Source organism: Phascolarctos cinereus, unplaced genomic scaffold (genome assembly GCF_003287225.1).
Source record: "Phascolarctos cinereus isolate Bilbo 61053 unplaced genomic scaffold, phaCin_HiC Scaffold_37;HRSCAF=558, whole genome shotgun sequence".
NCBI lineage: Eukaryota > Metazoa > Chordata > Mammalia > Diprotodontia > Phascolarctidae > Phascolarctos > Phascolarctos cinereus.
The window spans coordinates 62,809-69,216 of record NW_027555713.1 but is presented as its reverse complement, the minus strand read 5'-3'; the positions used below and the strand labels follow the sequence as shown (position 1 = coordinate 69,216).

Genomic DNA, 6,408 nt, shown 5'->3' with positions numbered 1-6,408 from the left:
TATGAATGGGCAGTTTTCAAATGAAGAAATTAAAGTTATCTATAGCCACGTGAAAAAATGCTCTAACTCACTGTTGATTAGAGAAACGCAAATCAAAACAACTCTGAGGTACCACATCACACCTGTCGAATTGGCTAACATGACAAAACAAGAAAATGATAAATGTTGGAGAAGATGTGGGAAAATTGGAACACTAATGCATGGTTGGTAGAGTTGTGAACTGATCCAACCATTCTGGAGAGCAATTTGGAATTATGCCCAAAGGGTTATAAAAATGTGCACACCCTTTGACTCAGTAATACTACTTCTAGGGCTGTATCCCAAAGAGATCATAAAAATGGGGAAAAGACTCACATGTACAAAAATATTTATAGCAGCCATCCCTCATAACAAATAATTTTAAAAGGAAAGAAAATGAGAAAAAAATAATTAAAACTGATCTATATATTGAAAAACATCAGATATTCGGTGAAGTATTGCTCACCCGTGAATGCTGTCTCTTCAAAAGAGCAGGGGGAGGTATCTTCTGCTAGCTCTTCCTTGGAGCCTAGCTTCAACTTTCTAATTTCACATCATCCGCTTTCAATATTTTTTTGTGACTGTTGTTTGTTTACAATGTTGGAGTTATTGTTCTTGATTTTTCTTCAATCTGCATCTTTCCCAACTTCTTTGTATTCATTATATTCATCCTTTCTTACAGCACAGTAATATTCAGTTACATTCATAGACCTCCAAGTATGTAGCCATTCTCCAACTGATCGGCATTTATTTTGTTTTTACTTCCTTGCTACCACAAAATATATTGCTATAAAATTTTTTTGAATTGTAGAGACCTTATTTTTGTCAGTGACCTCCTCAAGGTATAAACCTAATGGTGGAATCTTTGGATCAAAGATTATAGACATTTTAGTCCCTTTATTTGGATAATTCCATATTTTCCAGAAAGGTTGTGCAATTCATAGCTCCACCAGCAATGCGTTAGTGTACCTGTCTCTCCCAAACTCCTCCAACATTGACTATTTCCAACTTTTGTCATCTTTACCAGTTTGTGGTATGTAGAGTGTTTGCTTTGATTTGCATTTCTTTTATAATTAATGATTTGTATTACTCTTTAATGTGATTTTTAATATTTTATTATTCATATTCATATTCATCTTTGGCTACTTTTCTATTGGAGATTTACTTTTATCCTTACTATTTATTTAGTACCTAATGGACATTTGTAGAAGGGTGATACTGACTTCTAGGGGAAATGTCGTGATAGTCTGGGCCTTCAGGTTTTTGAGGGATATGAAAGTAGCATCTTATACTATTCAGTCCTTTAGACTTGAAGGGACCCTGTCTAATTACACTGCTAACTAAATCTTGATTACTTTCTAAAAAATATTTGCATTAAAATTAACAATATGATAAACAAGGTGTATTTCCATAAATATTTACCTCATAGTTTGTGGATACTGTGTCTTACAGTTAGAAAATGGTTTATTTACTTTACCTTAGATAAGCCCCAGGTAGCTCTGTGAAGTAGGAAAGGAGAGCTCCATTTTCCTGTTTTGTAAATAAGAAACTTGATAGTCAAAGAGACTTGGCAAAATGGTTTGCCAGAAGGCACATATTAAGTTTTCAGTGGACATAAGAATAAGTCTTCTGACTCACATTTTCAAGCTTTTCCTAGTACCTAACAGTAATAACAACATTATCAATTGTGAAAAATAAAGCTATATTTTAAAAGGTACTGGTTCAATATGTGTTGAAGGATCATATATGGATGCTAGCTTTCTAAGTGATAGCAAACCACATATACAAAATGCGAATAATATTTATGTTGGAATTCCTCTTAATTCTATGGGTGTGGGTTGTAGAACCTACAAATGTGAGTTACTATTTTAAGAATATTCCTCAGGTAATTATCTTCTAAATACACAATTTTAACCCTCCCTCTTGGATTGGTCATTTTTGAGTATAGGTTTTGACATGGTCAAAACTATTGTTTTAGACGAAGAAAAGCAAGTTTACTTTCTTCTCTTTCTTTTTTTTTTTTGTTCCTTGCTCATTTTCTTGCCTATCTCTTGATTTTTTAAATTTTATGTTAATGTTGAGCTCTGTTTTTAGAGTGGAGGGGGCACTGTCCCAAGGATTCAAATTTTTGTTCTAGTATTTTCAAGAGCTAATTACGGAGATCTGTAAGTTTTCAGTTTTTGGTTTTTTTAAGTTGGCATGATTTGTGGGATTGTGTTCTCATTGCTCTTCTGGCCTGGTATGTAAGTGACCACAAGCACTACTTTCTTCTTTTTTTTCAATTTTAATTAAAAAAATATTCCCCAGTTACATGCAAAAACAATTTTTAACATTCATTTTTAAAACTTTGAGCTCCAGGTTCTCTCTCTTTTTCCTCCCCAGTGCCCATCATTGAGAAGGCAAGCAGTTTGATATAAGTTATACATGTGTAATCATGCAAAATATATCCATAATAGCTGCATAGTGAAAGAAAACATAGACCAAAAAAAAACCCTCAAAAAAATAAAGTTAAAAATGTATTTCTCTAAAAAAATTAAAAAAAAATTCCTCAATCTGTACTCAGACACCATCAGATATTTCTCTGGGGATGGATAGTATTTTTCATGAAAAACCCTCCTGAGTTGTCTTGGATCATCGTATTACTGAGAATAGCTAAATCATTCCTTGCTGAATATATTACGTTATTGTTATTAGTACACAGTATATTTCACTTTGTAACAGTCAGTGCAAGTGTTTCCAGGTTTTTCTGAGAACATCCTGCTCATCATTTCTTATAGTACAATAGTATTCCATCATAATTACATATCACAACTTGTTCAGCCATTTGCTAACTGATGGACATCCCCTCGATTTCTCATTCTTTGTGCCCAGAAATGAGCTGCTATAAATATTGCTGTACATATAGGTATATATTTTTTTATTTCTTTTGTGATACAGTCATAGTAGTGATACTGCTAAGTCAAAGGGTATGCATGCTTTTATAGCCCTTTGGGCATACCTCTAAATATATCTATAGAATAACTGAATCAGTTCACAACTCTAACAACAGTGCATTAAAGTCTCATTTTTCCTCTATCCCCTCCAACATTTGTCATTTACTCTTTCTGTCCTATTGGTCAATCTAAAAGGTATGAGGTAGTACCTCAGAATTGTTTTAGTTTTCATTTCTCCAATCAATAGTGAGTTAGAGCATTTTTTCATATGGCTATTGATAACTTTGATTACTTCATCTGAAAACTGATCACACCTTGTGATCATTTATGAAGTGGGGAATGGCTCTTATTTTTATAAATGTTGACACCGTTTTTCTTCACAGTTATTGTTGCTAACTGTATTTCCCTCCATCCTACTCCCACCCTCATTTGCTTCTGACTACTGCCTCCCCCAATCTGCCCTCCCTTCTATTACCCCCTCTCCTTCTCTTTTCTGCTTCCCCTCTTACTTTCCTGTAGGGTAAAATAGATTTTTATACGCAATTAAGTGTGTATATTATTCCCACTTTGAGCCAATTCTAAGATTCACTCACTCTCCCTTATCTCTCCCCTCTTCTGCTCCACCGTAAAAACTTTTTCTTGCTTCTTTTATGTGGGATAATTTACCTCATTCTGCATCTCTTTCCCTTTCTCACAGTACATTCCTCTATCACGTCTTCATTTTATTTTTTTAGATATCATCCCTTCTTTTTGTTTTCCTATTAAACATATTTTCACACTAGTCATGTTGTAAGTAAGAATTGGAATCAATAGGAAGAACCACCAGAAAAAGGAAACAAAAGACAACAGAACAAAAACAAATAGCAAATAGTATGCTTCCATCTGCATTCAAACTCTGTAGTTCTTTCTTTGGATGTGGATAGCATTTTCCATCACGAGGCCTTTGGAGATGTCTTAGATCCTCACATTGCTGAGAAGGACTAAGTCTATCATATATATATATATATATATATATATATATATATATATATATATATATATATATATTCCTTCTAATATCCCTAATAATGAGAAAAGTCTTATGAGTCACAACTGTCATCTTCCCATGTAGAAATGTAAACAGATTATCCTTATTGAGTCCCATAAGGGACTTCCCTTTGCTGGATTTCCCTTTGCTGTTTACCTTTTCATACTTCTCTGGAATCTTATATTTCAGTGTCAGATTTTCTATTCAGCTCTGGTCTTTTCATTAAGAATGCTTGGAGGTGCGTGCGTGTGTGCAGACCGAACTGGACTGGCCTATACAGCGGGGAGCCGAACCGAGTCCAACAGAGCCCGTCAGGCTGGCCCTCCGGCTCTCCTGGGGCACACAGCGGCCGGCGGGAAGCCCCCCAAGCTGCCCTGGGCCGTCGACCCAGACGAGAACCAGGGGAACATCCACGCCGACAAGCGCAGGGGTGCCAAGCCCGCTAGTATGTGCACTGTGCGGGCGTGCTGCATACCAAACGTGCGGGCCCTGGGCCTTGGCCCGGTCCTGGGCTTGGCAGCCGCCCTGGCGCCACAAAAGCCTAATAGCCTCAGGGTGGTCTCGCTCCTCAGAGAGGTCCCTGTCCAGGTGGAGCAGGGTGTCGTCCCGCCCTGGAATGCCACCAGTAAGTAGCCAACTTTCACTATTCACGCGGATGAACCCGAGGTCGACCCCAGGAAGAAGCCTTCCCCCTCAAAGAAGGTGGACCTCGAGGATGAGGCGCTGGGCTTCCACTCGACCATGTAGCTGCCCGAGACCAGGAAGCCCCTGGTGCCCCTCGATTATCTGGTGGACTGAAAATTTGAATTCCCCCTTACTATGGACATGTCAGTGGTGCTGGAACTGGAAGACAAGCCACCAAATGTCAACGAGGTGCCTGACTACCATGAAGACATCTCTCTGTACCTTAGGGAAATGGAGGTTAAGGGTAAGCCCAAGGTGGGCTACGTGAAGAAGCAGCCAGACATAACCAGCAGCATGCAAGCCATCTTGGTGGACTGGCTGCTGGAGGTGGGGAGAAGTACAAGCTCCAGAGTGAGACTCTTCACTTGGCCTTGAGCTACACAGATTGGTTCTGTCCTCCATGTCAGTGCGGGGGAAGCTTCAGCTGGTCGGCAGTGCTGCCATTCTCCTGGCCTCAAAGTTTGAAGAGATCTCTCCCTGCAGAAGCGGCCGAATTTGTGTACATCACGGATGACACATGTACGAAGAGGCGGGTCCTAAGAATGGAGCGACTGGTGCTCAAAGTACTGTCTTTCGACCTCGCCACCCCAACAATCAACCAGTTTCTCATTCAGTATTTCCTGTAGCAGGCCAATTCTAAAGTGGAAAGTTTAGGATGTTTCTGGGAGAGTTGAGTTTAATTGATGCTGACCCATACCTGAAATACTTACTGTCAGTGACTGTGGGAGCTGCCTTTCATATAGCCCTCTACAGGATCACTGGCAAAAGCTGGCTTGAGTCATTAATCCAACAGACAGGATACACCTTGGAAAGTCTTAAGACCCGTCTAATGGACCTCCACCAGATCTACCTCAAAGCGCCACAGTATGTACAGCAGTCTATACGGGAAAAATATAAGATGGCAAAGTATCTTGGTGTATCCCTCATCAACCCTCCCGGGACACTAAACTTATAGTGAGCCGAGACTCTGAGTTGTAACTCCAGCAGAAGCCATGCTGGACAACTTTTATCATGGGCCCAGGTTTCTTCACAAAGAATCACTTCACAAAGCACAAGTTGTGGTCGATTACAGATTATGAAGTACCTTTTTTGATTTTTTTTAATTTTCAATGTAAATCTTTTCTATGTGCAATTGTCCTGCATATGTAGCTGCAGATTTAAGTACTGTTGTTTATGCATAGTGAGTATTAACCAAGCCCATACCTTAGGATTAGAATTTGGAGACCTCGATGGTTGGCCTCTGACAACTGAAAACTGTGGTCAGAACCTGGCTGGCTCACAGGAGTGTTTGAACATGAACAGCATGGTACAGGACAGCCCAGTAGAACGGCTTTCCAGGATACAGTTTAGAATGTTGGCAGCCCTCACCGTCTTGGCTGGCATGTTTTCTAAGATTGGCGTGGCTCAGGAGAGCATCAGCACCTGAGCTCAGGTGTGCTCTTCCAGGGCAGGGTGATGGTAGGGAATAGTGTTTCTAGAGCAAGTCCCTGCAGGCAGGCCATGTGTGTGCCATCTGTCAGTGCTGTGGTGGTATTTTGCCTGCTGCCTGTGCTGCCAGAACAGCTCTTGTGGTGTAAAATAGATTGAGATTTTAAACAGAAACCATGTGTAGCCCTTCTTCTTGATAATGCACACCACTCATGGACCCTGATGACCCAGAGGGAGCTGCTGATGGGCCGAAGGGTGTTTCTCAGGCTGGTCCCTACAGATTGAAAGCCTTTTTTGCAGGGTTAGTGACATTGACAA

The 6,408-nt window shown here is 39.9% G+C and overlaps 1 pseudogene; it reads left to right on the top strand.

The window, feature by feature from the left end:
• The first annotated feature begins 4,206 nt into the window (after nt 1–4,206).
• Nucleotides 4,207–5,902, top strand: LOC110203982 (cyclin-A2 pseudogene; annotated as a pseudogene).
• The last annotated feature ends 506 nt before the right edge of the window (nt 5,903–6,408 follow it).